Source organism: Lithobates pipiens, unplaced genomic scaffold (genome assembly GCF_037356315.1).
Source record: "Lithobates pipiens isolate NorthernLeopardFrog02 unplaced genomic scaffold, aLitPip1_a1.2 Scaffold_16, whole genome shotgun sequence".
Lineage (NCBI taxonomy): Eukaryota > Metazoa > Chordata > Amphibia > Anura > Ranidae > Lithobates > Lithobates pipiens.
In genome coordinates this window covers 438,166,354-438,182,805 of record NW_027507748.1, presented here as the reverse complement: position 1 = coordinate 438,182,805, position 16,452 = coordinate 438,166,354, and positions in this window count along the sequence as shown.

The following is a 16,452-nucleotide window of genomic DNA, read 5'->3' as shown; positions in this document are numbered from 1 at the left end:
TCTGACCAACTTCTGATCAGTGCTCTCAGCCAATAGCAGAGAGCACTGATTGCATGTTCTGGTGGGTGGGGCCTCCTCTGTCAGAACACAACAGCTCAGTGGGGGAGATCAATGAACCAATCTAGCATGGTTAGTACAGCGGCTTTCGATAGGAGCTGACAATCGTCGGGTTGAACAAAAACAAAAATGAATAGTGTCTTAAGGGTACGCTTCAAAAAGAAATGATTTGCTTCAATATATAAATAATGTTTTTTCACAGTTTGGTCCTGGCTGTATCTGTTCAATCCTGTACCATATAACCACAGCAATGTTGGATATAAATTTTTATGACCTCTGATTTTTGTTGTTTACCACCTACCAATTCTTTATTTGAGTATTATACAGCCAGTTGTACTGTGATCATATATGCTGAACAATTCTGTAGTCATGCAGCCAAATTATCCAACTGTTTAATAGCCACACATTAATTGATCAGCTAGGGATTTGTTTATGTCTCTATACCCAGGAAGATTACCCGCACTTTGAGTGTACAGGAACCAAAACTGCTTGGCCTTTGTCCCATGTATGAGCATGTTTATATTCCTCTGCACTACATTTAGTATTTACCTGATCCTTCAAGAAACACAAAACACATATGTCTTTTAGGAGGAAGAAGTAGGTGTCATTCAGACTATTGCGACCTTATATTATGTTAAATATCAATAATTCTTCATTAGTTAACCCTGATGACTAGTAATGGGAAGCGACTAATTGGTAAATCCTTAGTTTGCTAATGCCATATTAATTACATTTGTTCTGTGATGTTTTGAATATGGCACAAAACATTTATTTGCTATCTATCTATCTATCTATCTATCTATCTATCTATCTATCTATCTATCTATCTATCTATCTATCTATCTAGCTCTTTCTATCTTCATAGTCATGGACTGTGTGTATAATCTTTTCTTCTTTTTTAAGCATGCTTCAGACTCCTGCAGCTCCAGCTGTCATGAGTAATTAAACATTTGGCCTCCACAATTACTCTACAGTGTACATATGCCAGCATTTCAAGCCTAGAATATGCATTTCAAAGGAGAATAATTCCCCAGAAATCCTAAATTGACAGGAGCAAAGACAGCCTGAAGGAAAAGTAGTCAGAGAAAACTGTAAGGTCGGGATATAATGATTAAAAAAGAAACTTCAAGAAGAACTTCAACCCTTAACTAAACCAATGGGAAAAAGAACGACAGTTGGCAAGCGGATTCTTGCACAGGGATTCTGATTAAGGGACCTCTTGGGTTAATTTATTATTATCAGTTCTGCTCACCTTGTCGTGGTATGCTTTAATCAGCACCGTTAAAACGTATATTTCATAGGGACCAGTCAGGGAAATTTATATGAACAAAAACAATATGATGTATTATGCAGAAGCACTGCTTCATTTAATGCATAAACAAAACGTCTTTGCTAGAAAACGATTCCTGTTGACTGTTACAGATGTTTTTTGTTTATGCAGACTCCAGGAGGCACAAGATTACTTGTAAGAGTGTGATATATGCAGTTGAAAGAGAACAAAGTTAAACACTGCAGTTGCATATGACACACAGGGAGGTATAATTGTAATGTTCAATATTATTTAATTAGGGCCTCAATTATACGTAATGCATAGATAAAGTATAACACTGTGGGGTAGTCTAATGTATATTAAATTTTTCTATTCTTGAGTTTAGTATCACGGTCTGATTTCAGGCTTGTAATTAGTGATATCACCATTTTTACTGTTAAAGCTTAAGGTGTCCGTTTAGTAAACTGAGATAAGCTGAGATCAGGATGATCTCTGCTCATCTCAGAGCATTGCAGGTTTAATATACTGAGATCAGAAGATGGAGAACTATTTTTCTCTTCTCATCTCAGTCCACAGAACGGCTGCATTGACTGCAATAGAAACGGCATGTTTAGTATACAGAGATGCCACTTTATCTCTGTGATTCTCTTTCAAGTTCTCCTTTCTGGCTTCTCCAGCCCAGAGGTGGAGATATCAGGAGATCTCTGAGAGAGAATAGATTCTTCCTTCGTCCATCTGCCTGCATGGTCAATACTGAAAGTAAAAAATTTCTCTACTGCAGTGGAACATCCATCAAGAGCAGGTTAGATTTACATTAACTATACAATTACCAATTACACACACATATATATATATATATATATATATATATACAATTTTTTATATCTGTGTGTGTATATATTTATATCTGTTGTGTCCGTATGTGTATGTATATATATATATATATATCTGTATGTGTGTATATAATATATATATATATATATATATATATATATATATATATATATATATATATATATATATATATATCCTCCGAGTCCTTCACATTTGTTTATAAGGCTGGGTTCACACTGCTGCGGGGGGAGAACCGGATGCGATTCGCACCGCAAATCACATCCGATCTCCGTAGCGATGCGAGTGCAGCCATACAGATAGTATGGCGGAATTCGCATCGCTCCCGCAGCAAACTCGCACGGGACCCTTTTTTTGGTCCGCAACAGAATCGAATCGTATGGGGGTTCACACCATGCGATCCGATTCCTGTGCGAGTCGGCAGATCGCACTGCGATATGCGGATGGAACTGGGGGTGTCATTAACATATCATTGACACTCCCAGCCGTTCGCATAGGGCAGTGGGAGTAATGCGATGCGGGAAAACGCTGCGGATTCGCGGCGTTCCCGCATCGCAGCGGTGTGAACCCGGCCTAAGGCTGGGTTCACACTGCTGCGGTTACGAGAACCGGATGTGATTCACACCGCACTGTAGTGCAAATCACATCCGATCTCTGTGCGATGCGAGTTCAGCCTTAGGCCAGGTTCACACTATAGCGATGCGGGAATGCCGCGAATCCGCGGCGTTTTACCGCATCACACACCTCCCGCCGGCAGTTCACACTGCCCTATGCGGACGGCTGGGAGTGTCAATGATATGTTAATGACACCCCCAGTTCCGTCCGCATATCGCAGTGCAATCTGCAGACTCGCACAGGAATCGGATCGCATGGTGTGAACACCCATGCGATCCGATTCTGTTGCGGACCAAAAAAAGGGTCCCGTGCGAGTTTGCTGCGGGAGCGATGCGAATTCAGCCATACTATCTGTATGGCTGAACTCGCATCGCTACGGAGATCGGATGTGATTTGCACTGCAGTGCGGTGCGAATCACATCCGGATCTCCCCCCGCAGCAGTGTGAACCCGGCCTAAATAGTATGGCTGAATTTGCATCGCACCCGCCCCAAACTCGCACAGGACCCTTTTTTTGGTCCGCAGCAGAATCGGATCGCATGGGTGTTCACACCATGCGATCTGATTCCTGTCCGAGTTTGCAGATCACACTGCAATATGCGAACTGATCTGGGAGTGTCATTAACGTTTCACTGACACTCCCAGCAGTTCGCATAGGGCAGTGACTGTATTTTTATTTTTAATTTATATTTTTAATTTATTTAATTTATTTAATTTATTTAATTTATTTAATATTTAATTTTTAATATTTAATATTTAATTTAATTTATAATTTAACAATATTTTTATTGTTATGCTTTTTAAAATTATTTAGAACTATTTAATATATATATATTTATTGTTTTTATATGAATGGTACATGTCTGCATGATAAATAAAGTACAATCATTTCAGATTACACCATTCACATAAATGTGCACATGTGTTATGCTTATGTATTAATCATTGTAATGTTTTACAGTTATGGGGTGTCTCTTTATTGGTTAGGGAGATTATATCTTTAATATTTTATTAATATGTGCAGTGTATGTGGAATGCTTCGTATTTAACTTTGGGGTTCTGATATTGGCAGGGTATTGGCACGGTATGGCAGTATTGGCAGGGTATGGCAGAGTATTGACAGGGTATGGCAGAGTATTGGCACGGTATGGCAGAGTATTGGCAGAGTATTGGCACGTTATTGGCACGTTATTGGCAGGGTATTGGCAGGGTATGGCAGTATTGGCAGGGTATGGCAGAGTATTGACAGGGTATGGCAGACTATTGGCATGGTATGGCAGAGTATTGGCAGAGTATTGGCACGTTATTGGCAGGGTATTGGCAGGGTATGGCAGTATTGGCAGGGTATGGCAGAGTATTGGCACGGTATTGGCGTAGTATTGGCACGGTATTGGCAGAGTATTGTCACGGTATTGGCAGAGTATTGGCACAGTATTGGCAGAGTATTGGCACGGTATTGGCATAGTATTGGCACGTTATTGGCAGGGCATGGCAGGGCATTGTAGAGTATTGGCAGGGTATTGGCACGGTATAGCACTATTGGCAGGGTATGGCAGAGTATTGACAGGGTATGGCAGACTATTGGCACGGTATTGGCAGGGAATTGCAGAGTATTGGCAGAGTATGGAGGGATGACTGTGACTGCAATTGTTACAGAGCAGCGCTGTGGACACTACAGATCCAGCCCACAGTTAGGGTTGCCACCTTTTCTTCAAGTCAAACCCGAACACTTTTGCGGCGCACAGCAATTTTTTTTATAGTATAAACTATATATATATATTTTGCTATTAAATAACATTTCTAATCATATGAAGTTAAGAACAAGAGCCCCCCCTTTACATCAGAGTCCACATAGTTCCCCTTTTACATCTGAACTCGCAGAGTTCCCTTTCACTGTAATAGGGGACTCTGCAGACTCTGATGTAAGGGAGAACTCTAACATAAGGGATGCTCTAGGAACCCTGATTTAAGGAGGGACCCTGAGAACTCTGATGTACGGAGAAGACTCTGATGTAAAGGGGAAACACTGTGGCCTCTGGTGTAAAGGAGAAATCTGATGTAAGGGGTGCTCTGAGAACCCTGATTTGCCTTAGTGTACTTACTCAGAGGCAGGAGAGAGAAGGGGGGAAGACTTCAGTCACAGACAGGGATGGATGGTGAGCTCACTCACCACCTCTCATCCAGATGTATCTGAGGCTGCTGGACTTCAAATTTCTGGCCCCGACTTACTTTCCTATTCTGGGGCTCAGCACCAGGGATTGGAGTGTGGGCAGACACTCCTGTGTATGTTTGGGGGGGATTGTTAGTGCTGGCTTTGGGCAGTGTTAAAGAGTGTAACAGGCACTCTCAGCTTAGACAACTGCATGCAGCAACCCGGCTGGCAGGCCATAGTCCAGTTTAAATAATGTGTCCGGGTTTCAGGCAGTCTGAAACCCGAACGCATGATTCCAAACCCGAACTGTCCGGGTGAATCCATGACAGGTGGTAACCCTACCCACAGTGCTGCTTCTATCCGATCTCTCCCCTCCACTTTACAGAAGGGAGAGAGGAACCCACGTTTGTTTACAAGTGATCGCTCCATCATTTGACAGAGTGATCGAATCGTAAACGGCTGATGGGTGCACCAAGATAGCTGCCGCTCCAGAGCTAGGCCGAAGCCAAGACCTTTCCTAAGGCCGAGACCGCGGATCGCTGCGTGTGCCGATCCGAACAGGGTGACCCATTCGAATCACGGATCAGTGACGATCTGTTGCACCCCTAATATATATATATATATATATATATATATATATATATATATATAATATATATATATATATATACATACAAACACACACACACACATACACTCACACAGATATACACATATATATAGGCATATATATAAAGGCAGTGTTGGGGCTACAGAAGTACAACTGATGCTGTAATTTTGACAGCTGCGCAGATGATGCATCGCTGATAACGCAAGGTGGCTGTAAAATTCAGAGCATCAGATGAGTCCAGTACACACTGCGTTTGCATAAGTGTATATGTTAATACGCCGGTATTATTTATTTTTTATATTTATTATTATTATGTATTTATTTATTATTATTTTAATTGTTAATTTAATATTTTTAATATTAATTAATATTAATATAAATGAATTATATAATATTAATTAATTCATATTTTTATTGTTATGCTTTTTTTAAATTACTTTGAACTATTTAATATATATATTTATTGTTTTTATATGAATGGTGCATATCTGCATGACAAATAGGGTACTATCATTTCAGAATACACCATTCGCATAAGTATGCACATATGTTATGTATTAATTAGAATGTTTTACAGTTATGGGGTGTCTGTTTATTGGGTAGGGGGATTATATCTTTATTATTAACTTAATATGTGCAGTGTATGTGGAGTGCTTCGTATTTCACTTTGGGATTCTGATACTGAAATCTCCTGAGCTATTGTGAGATTACAGAAACAGAAGCCGTTCAGGGTTCTCAGAGCGTTTGTAGATCACTTCTATTCTCAGTGGGAGAAGTGATCTACATGATATACTAAACTGCCACATGGGTGAGAACAAATATCTCTGAGAAGAGCAGAGAACTCCAGAGATGTAAAATATCAAAATATACTAAACGGACACCTAACTCTGGACTGGAGAAAAAGTTACTCTTGCAGTGGGCTGACGAAGTTCCCTTGCACTTCAAAGATTAATTACTAATTTTACTAGGGGAATAGGAATAAGCACAATATGTACCTTACTCTTTGTTATTTTGGCAGCTGTTGCTCTTCTACACTTTATAACTACTTCATGCAAAACGACGTACCCGTACATCTGTACTTTGATGCTAAATACCGGGGTTATGGCAGCAGCTAGCTGCGATAACCCTGTTATTTACGAGAACGCAGTGCGTTTCTCTTTAAGATAAAAGTGGTCTCCACAGTGAATTCTCCACGAGATCACTTTTATAGGCAGCAGTAGAGTTGCCCACCACTTCCCGCTATGCTCCGGTCATCTCCTCCGCTTACCGAACCCACTGGTAGTGACAGAGACTAAAGCGTTGTTTCCCCTGGTTACCTGGCTGCTGACTGAGGGTAAGATGGTCCCTGCTCAGCTCCTTGGCATGGGAGGGTGGAAGCGACATCAAAAGTCACTTCTGCCCATAGCTCTTAACCACTACAATACAGGGCACTTTCACCCCCTTCCTTCCCAGCCCAATTTTCAGCTTTCAGCGCTCTAGCGCTTTCAGTGACAATTGCGCGGTCATGCTACACTGTACCCAAATGAAATTGTTATCATTTTGTTCGCACAAATAGAGCTTTATTTTGGTGTTATTTATTCACGACTCCGTTTTTTTTTTTTTTGCGATATAAGCGCAAAAATAGCGGAAATTTGGAAAAAAAACAATATTTTCTTTTTTCTATTTGAAAAGAAATCCAATAAAATCAAATTTTGTCATAAATTTAAGCCAAAATGTATTCTGCTACATGTTTTTGGTAAAAAAAATTCCGTTAAGTGTATAATAATTGGTTTGTGTGATCACGGACATATGTACGCAAATGATCATGTACATATGTGTGCAGGTGATCACGTACATATGTGTGCAGATAATCATTGGGACATGTGATTTTAGTGGGACATATGTGGGGGACATGTTTTTATTATTAGGGACATGTGTTTTTATTATTTGGGGACATGTATGTTTTGGGGACATGTGTGTTTTGGGGACATATGTGGGGACTGTGTTTGTACTGTGTGGTGTGTTGTGTGTTTACACTACACTGATGATCAGTGAGTAAAAAGCTGTAAAAAGCAGCCCATACTCACTGATCATCAGCCGGCTGCAGCGTTCTGCTCTCCTCTCCTCAGCGGTGACTTCCGTGTGAGGAGAGGAGAGCCGATTGCCTAGCAACCGGCTGTTTGTTTACATCACATGACGGCCGTGATTGGACACGGCCGTCATGTGATCAGGAGGGCCAATCACAGAGCCCTCCTGCCGATCTGAGATGTGCCGTGTCCGGGTGACACGAGCACATCGGGATCGCGCCGCTGCGCGGGCGCGCGCGATCCCGCTACTCCTGAAGGACGTTCCTGAAGTAGACTGCTCCCACCCGGCCGTATATATGCATTGGCCGGGTGGGAAGTGGTTAAATGAGAATTTTTTTTTCACTATATTTTTTTTATTATTGCATTTTAATGTAAATATGAATCTGAGGTCTTTTTAACCCCAGATCCCATATTTAAGAGGTCCTGTCATGCTTTTTTTCTATTACAAGGGATGTTTATATTCCTTGCAATAGGAATAAAAGTAACACCATTTAAAAAAAAAAAGAATCATTTTTTTTTAAAAAAAAGAACCATTTTTTTTTTTTAAGGAACTAAAAAAATAAAAAAATAAATAAATAAGAAAAATAAAAATAAAAATTGTACCGTGCCCCGTCCTGCCGCGCTCACATGCAGAAACGAACGCATTCATGATTAGCGCCCACATATGAAAACAGTGTTCAAACTAAACATATGAGGTATGGTTTTTAAACATAGCCTATGGAGATTTTTAAGGGTAAAAGTTTGTCCTCATTCCACGAGCAGGCGCAATTTTGAAACGTGACATGTGGGGTATCATTTTACTTGACATAACATTTTCTTTCACAATATAAAAACAATTGGGCTAACTTTAATATTGTTTATTTTTTAATTCAACAAAAGTGTATTTTTTTCCCCAAAAAGTACACTTGTAAGACGGCTGAGTGAATACGGTGTAACAGAAAGTATTACAATGACCGCCATTTTATTCTCTATGTTGTTAGAAAAATATATATACTGTTTGAGGGTTCTAAGTAATTTTCTAGCAAAAAAAAATGATTTTTACTTGTAAATAACAAGTGTAAAAAAGAGGCTCGGTCCTTAAGTGGTTATACTCCTAAAATGTGGGCAGGCGTTCGGCATCTTCAAGCACAATGCAGGGCCAATGGTTCCACATTGCACAAAATGATGTTGATGACCTGCCACTGGTCAGGCAGGAGGAGCAGCTTCAGAAGACTGGCCTGATAAAAAGGAGAAAGCATGTAGAAGTGAGGAGGTATTTCACCTTATTTCTACCTTCTTAGACACAACTTAGCAACACAAGTGTGAGACCTCCTCTTCTACACTGCCAGATTAACCTTTTCTCTAGCCCAGATTTAGGTTTAAGGTAATAGAAAAATGGTGTTTTATAAGACATTACGTTTTCTGTTTGACATGTAGCACTGACCCCCGAAGGAGCTGCTGGTTTTCTTTTGGGCACAACCTGCTCACTGTGTGCGTCTTAGGGGTCCCGTTGTAAAGTGAATTGAAGAATGTCAGCTCCGACACTTAGTCCTTTTTCCAAAGATTTATTTGAAAGAACAAGATTTTGCAATAGAGGGATAGAGGGTTAAGGGGAGTTCGGGTACCTTGTAATTCCGGGTTAAAGGCATCTCCTTGATCCAGAGGACAAACAGCTTCCACAGGCTGGATCTAGCAATCACCAGATAGACCTCTCTCACTGACCTAGCAGCTGGGGAGATACTCAAACAAAGTCTCTGCCACAGACTTGTCAATTCAAATGAAATTGTTGTGCTATTCTCTGCCACAGGAAAGCACAACCAGCAACTTGATAAGAAATTAAAGAGTTACCACACAGTACCAGTTTCCTTCAGCCGATCCGGCAATATTGTGTGGTAGGTGACCCGGGATGCATCCTCCAACTGAGTCTCCAGGCTTTTCCAGAGATACCAGCCTTGTTGCTCAGTCCTCTCCTGAAAAGTCCTCCCCTAGATCCTCCAGTCACTTGGCCTCTCCCCGCAGGCAAGACAGCACAGGACCACCCCTGGATCAGTAGGCCCCAAGACTTTTGGGGCAAGCCTTTCAGTTACAAAGCCTCGGGCCAGCCGGCCCCGAGACACAGAAACAGGCAGCACATGCCCCAGGCCAGGAGGGCAATGAGGTCGGGATAACGAACCCCGGAAAAGAGACCCCTCAAAATGTTGTCAGTACCTTAAGTACACCCACCCATAATGAACAGCAGGTGAACCACTCCCACGGAGCTGTTTCTGAGCAAAAAGGGTACTCAATGCATCCAGCCTGTTGCATTTCCAACACTTACAGATGATAACAGCGGCACCGTGGCCAAGTGGAAACTAGCACAACCCAGCTGAACTGGTACAGAAACCAGAACTTTGACATAATTAGCCTGAGCCAAACTGCAGCTTCAGACAACTTAAATTTACAAAAACAATAGTGTCTGCTCATTAGGAGCAGGACGCTACAGATACATCTTTAAAAAAGTTTAGTTCCACAAATACTTTCTTGGAATAAGATATCAAAGAGGGCCCTAAGGGCCATAGCAAACATTGCAAATAATACATGAATATAAAAGGTACAGGTTGTGAAAGCAAGTCATCAATAGGAGACACACATTCAAGTCCGCTTATTTGAGGCACAAGAAGGCAGATGAGTTACAAAAAGTAGATATGTCACTAAGTGGGAGGATTTCTTTCCAAAAATAACAGGCAGTGTGTAGTGAACCAAAGACCAGATGCTACAGGGGAAGTAGTAAGCTTCAAATGGGATAGTTTGTGTGAAGGAAATCAGAAATAGGCATTAGGCAGAGAGACAACTAAGTATAAAGGAATGGGCAATCTGGCAGGTAATCCCAGTGTAGGGACCCAGCCAGGACTGTGTACTGTCAAGGAAAGGGAATGGAGGGGCGAGAAGAGGTTTAAACAAACAAAAGGGGGGAGGGGGAGAGGATTGAGGAGGGTAAGTGTAATCATAGATAAGCAGGGGAGAAAGCACTCTTATATAGTGCAGGTATCTATCTCCATCTCCCTTCCCTACGAATGTGGTAAGAACAGCAATCACCCAGATAAATATGTTGGTGTGATGTAAGAGTCGCATGTCCCAAAAGAGGTTCTTCAGGGAGTCTTGTCCATCAATCGGGTATAGTCTCCAGCAGAGGTGTAGCTTGAAGCTTGTGTGCCCCGATGCAAAAGTTGACCTGGCCCCTCCCAATACAACCTGCCGCTTCCACTGTGCATGCATATACACCCACCGCATGCCAAGATACTCAAAGTGGCTTAAGAGTTTTGAGTCCCCAGAGTTCCTCCTTACATAAGAGGACAGGGATCACCCCTGGCAGGTCACTTAGCAGAGCTCCATTCCCATCCCAGCACTGTATATAGCCCCCCCCCCACTACACAGGGCTGAAATTCTTTACACACAGTCCATCAGCCACAATCTTCACAGGGTGTATCTGGCTTTTATGTTGCCGTTCTGACCTGTGAAATTCTCTGGTCGAAACGGCAGTGTAGCTTTAGTAGGCAGATACACCCTGTGCAGATTGTGGCTAACTGGCTGTGTTGTAAATAATGTTATTTCAGCAACAAGAAGAGGAGCAGTATAGAGTACTGTAATGGGAAAGCAGCTCAGCATCTGGGCATAGCATCCAGGGCAGAGGGGGTGGCAGAGGGGGTGGTCAGGAGGCTTTGGGGATTGATTAGATCTGGGGGCAAAGCCATTTCACACAAAATCTGGAGCCTTTCAGGAGGTGTTTGGGGATTTGTTTTAGCAATTTCTGAAGGTTTCTCTGTCAGTGTTGGCAGCTGTTGGGGGGAAGGTCACCTTTCGGAGGTGTGTGTCTTTTCCCCAGTTGTCAGGGAAGTGGGGTAAGCAGATATCTATGGGTTGGGGGGGGGGGCAGAGAATCCCAGCTAGCACTAGGAGACACTGAGCAGTGTCTTATCTCACTAGTGACAGTGGTCTCATTGTGGCTACAAGACGGCCCTCTCCTCCTCCTTGCTGAGCTCAATTACCATTCCATTTGCTAGCACACACCACAGACACTTCCCCATCCTGGGCTGTTCTCACCCCGTGCTGCTCTCCATTCAGGAAATGGCTCCAGCTTCTCCCCAGCCAATGAGAAGGAAGGGATGTGGACTGTGGAAAAGACAAAGTGGAAGCCCAGTACTGGAGCATGGCTGTGGGGCCCTAGGGCAGCTCAGAGCTGGACTTGATATGAGGATATGATAATATGACAGGGAGGCTGCATGGCCCCCTATAACTAGGTGTGGGGTGCGATTGTGACCATTGAGACCCTTTATGCTACACCCATGGTCTCTAGTTGTTTGAAAATGATCTGTAGAAGTTTCTTGTGACCCTTGATGGGTTGTCATGGGATATAACAATTAGTTCTTCCATCTCTGCTACTTTATGGAGTCTCATAAACCATTCTCGAACAGTTGGGGCCTGGGTGGAGCCCCATAGCATTGGTATGCAGAACTTGGCCTTGTTCACCATGTTCATCACCAGGGATTCGAAGCATGTTCTCCTTGGGAGAGAGGTGTGCTGCAAGAGGAATTGGGCAAGAGTAAAATCCAGCTCATAGGCGGGGACTAAAGTGTGTTGTTATGAATATTTTTGTGGTGATTTTTTTATAGTTTAGATAAGTGAATTGTTAGATTTTCAGACCATGTGCTGTTTCATAAGCTAGGCCTCCTCTATTGATATGAAAACTAACCAGTTGGATTGCTCCATGAGCTTAGAACAGGAAATGATGTACAGGCAGTAATGGGAAGTGGAGGACTTTTAACAAGCCATGTGCTCAGAAACAAAAGGGACAGAGGAGCAAGTAGTTGTGCTGGACTCTGAGAAGCAAGGAGCCATGAGAAGATTGCATCACCAGGAAGCCCAAGTTAAGTAGCTAATTAGTATACTTATGCCTATCACATACAATATACATGCTTTTTTGCTAGAAAGGATAATTAGCTTGTGCATGTTGTAGGCATAGTTTGTAATATTTTCTATGCTATGGATTGTGTATCCTGCAGTTGTATGTGCATCTTTTCTGTTTAGTAAAAACATTAATACACTACAGGGTTGTAATTGCTTCCTTGGCTTATAAGTAATCTTAAAAGACGCAAGCAAAACACCAAAGTGAGGACATGATGGACTTCGGACCCCAAATGCTGGAAAGATAGGCATGTCCAACAGAAGTTTAGTAGCAAGCTCACTTCTGACCTGCATCTCCAACATAAGTAGGATGGTGAAAACTTGTGAATCTGTTCTATACCAGCTTGATTCTATCTTGTTGTAAGGTAAACTGGATTCCCAGCACCAGAAAACCAGTGCGGCTCATGTTCATATTTGTGTGCATGCACATTGTTAATATTCTCATACTTCTAAGCAAAGAGTCAATGTTAGACATACTATTCCAGTTTGTCGTGTACGCGTTCAGGCATGTACATATACTAATTAGCATGCTCACTTTGTGCTCAGTGGCCTATTTAAATATGTCTGTCCCCATAAGCAGCTGCTGAATAGTCTTCAGCTTGGACCTGTATTCCTGAGACCTGATCAATAGTACCTGTTTACCTGGGTATGACCCAGATTTCCCCTGGACTTCGCCCTTGCTCCTGCCTTAACCTTGTTCATCTGATCACTCTGACCCTGGCCTGTTTTCTGGACTTGTGTTTGCCTACTGATTCTGTACTGCAATGCCCAGCTGTTACCAACCTTGGCCTACTTCCTGGACTTGCTCTGCCCGCTGACTCAGTACCTGTTTGCCTGGCTGTTGCTGGTTGCTGCCTGCATATCAGCTCTGCTTCCATCTCCTGCTCTGGTGCCAAGCTGTTTCACTATCCTGTCCTGAGGACTGCAACCCCTAACTTCATGCACCAGAAGAGTGAACTTTGCCAGCCAAGTAACTCCTGACACTCGTGCCACTCCATGCTCTCACACTCTCTCTCCACCTTCAGGAGTGTGGGGTATGAGGTACAAGAAAGGCCTCCACAACATTCCAGTTATCACCAAGTACATGACACTTGTAGCTATTTTCCTTAACTGTAACATTGATTAAGCCTTTGTAGATGGTAGTATGGATGTGTTCCCAGGCTTCAGTTAAGCCTCAGTTAAGTCTTAAGTCTTTTTTCCAGGTTTTCTAAGCCGATCCAAATTCTCTCATGGGCATGTGCACATTCCAGTCAACTATCCTAGTGAGGTGGAAGGCCCAATAGTATTTTTTGAGAGTAAGGAGCTCTATACCTCCTTTAGATTTAGGAAGGACAAGGTGAGCATATCTGATTCATGATTGTGCATTGTGCCACAGGACGTTCATGCTGCCTGTGCTGAGATATTCGTGAGAGTAGATTTATCTCTTCCTCACAAATAGAATTAAATGGGGAAAAGGGTAATGTTATTATTATAGGGGGCTTTAAATAGTTGGTTTGGATGACGCTGAATTGACTCTAAGTGCTGTATGAACTGTATGTAGCTTCAGCTACATAGAGTATACAGTGCTGAGTCCCGGCTGCGAAACAGAGACTTCCCATCAAACACACGGAAAAAAACAGAGTCAGCCTAAGCAGCAGTCAGCCATTCATAGACAGCTTTGTATTCTGTGAGAATAGCCAGAATACCAAGCTGTCTCTGAATGTCTGAATTTTAAATTACTTTTTGCTTTCAACTTTTGCTATCTAACCTTATTTATATGGTAGAGATGTGCCACTTCCCATGAAGATTAAGAGGACCCCTCAGACAGTTTTTTTTTTAAAGACTAGTACATTTTTGGTGTTGCACTTTCAGAATGATTCAATTCACTTCTCCCTGCAAAATGGTATTTTTTTTTACTTTTTTGCCCTAGGGCAGTGCTCAGCCCCTCTTGCACATTTTTTCTTGGCTATTAGCTATAAAAAATTGAGAACGTTTATTTGACAGATTTGGCGCCCATTGAATTCAATGGAGTTCAAATATGGCTGCACCTACAAATTAAACCAAGGTGTGCCAGGCTTAAGCCTAAACTAAAAAATATAGTGTAGCGCTTCAATAATAAGTGTAATCAACACAAATTCTATAAAGATAATAGTAGCAAAACAGAGATCACACAGAACCAAATGCCTAGAAATCAAAGTCCAACATAAAACAGTCATTCAACTGTGTTGATGGCGTAGAAGTGACCAAACCGTCACCTAGAAGGACAATGATGTACTGGACGAATGAGTTCATGCGGGTAAACTTGATTGTAAGCATCAAACTGAAAAGTGAATAAATACTTCTTACCGGAACGGTTGGACTCACACAGTCATATGACGGTTGAGTCTAGAAGGCTTGGGGTCACACTCTGGGACCAAAGACTGTAAGGAGAGAGGTCAGTTGGGCTGGTGCAGAAACTCCTGACGGTTGTAGGCTCGAAGGTGGATCCTTTCAGATGAAACCTCAAAGGTCAAGCCCAGACGCAGCTCACTGTACCAACAATCCTGCCACCCCCGAATGGAGAGGGAGGTACTCGTAAAATTTTACACCAAGGCAACGGAGAGGGGAAAAAAGAAAAAAAGGCTCCACATGGTGCGGGTCAAACAATATAAAAAAGTTGATTTATTAAAGTCAAAAAGATAATAAATTGACTTAGTGATCACATAAAAAGCAAAATGAACTAAAAGCAATGTGGGGTACCAACAGCTCGCCCAGGGCGAGCTGTTGGTACCCCACATTGCTTTTAGTTCATTTTGCTTTTTATGTGATCACTAAGTCAATTTATTATCTTTTTGACTTTAATAAATCAACTTTTTTATATTGTTTGACCCGCACCATGTGGAGCCTTTTTTTCTTTTTTCCCCTCTCCGTTGCCTTGGTGTAAAATTTTACGAGTACCTCCCTCTCCATTCGGGGGTGGCAGGATTGTTGGTACAGTGAGCTGCGTCTGGGCTTGACCTTTGAGGTTTCATCTGAAAGGATCCACCTTCGAGCCTACAACCGTCAGGAGTTTCTGCACCAGCCCAACTGACCTCTCTCCTTACAGTCTTTGGTCCCAGAGTGTGACCCCAAGCCTTCTAGACTCAACCGTCATATGACTGTGTGAGTCCAACCGTTCCGGTAAGAAGTATTTATTCACTTTTCAGTTTGATGCTTACAATCAAGTTTACCCGCATGAACTCATTCGTCCAGTACATCATTGTCCTTCTAGGTGACGGTTTGGTCACTTCTACGCCATCAACACAGTTGAATGACTGTTTTATGTTGGACTTTGATTTCTAGGCATTTGGTTCTGTGTGATCTCTGTTTTGCTACTATTATCTTTATAGAATTTGTGTTGATTACACTTATTATTGAAGCGCTACACTATATTTTTTATTTTACCTGTTGAACTTTGTTTGTTTTTGGTGTTGGCTGCTGTTGTGGCCGTTGTGGCCATTTTTTCACAAATTATAGCGCAGTGTTTTCCCCTTTTTATATTAAGCCTAAACTAGGCATTGATAAGGCAGATGATGCTGCAAACTCAAATAAGGCGTTACAGCTCCTGAACACATTACTATTTTTTTTTTTACTTAAAGTTTATTTAAATATCAACAAAACAAAAAATTTAATTACTTTAAGTAATGCATAGAAAAAGAAGCCATTGTCAAGTGACAGTATTGCAATAATAATTATTCGGGAGTGACATTTCAAATTTCAATTTAGAGATAAATATTTATATACCTACGTATGGGGATAGAAGTATACATAGAAATAACATAGAAACAGAATAGAGATAGGAGGGGCACAGCCCTCTGTAAAGACAGTGGGCATCCAGTCCCATGTAGAAAGTAGCAAAAAAGGAGGGGGTAGGGGGCATATTCAGCAGAAAAGGAAAAAGATAGTATAAACGC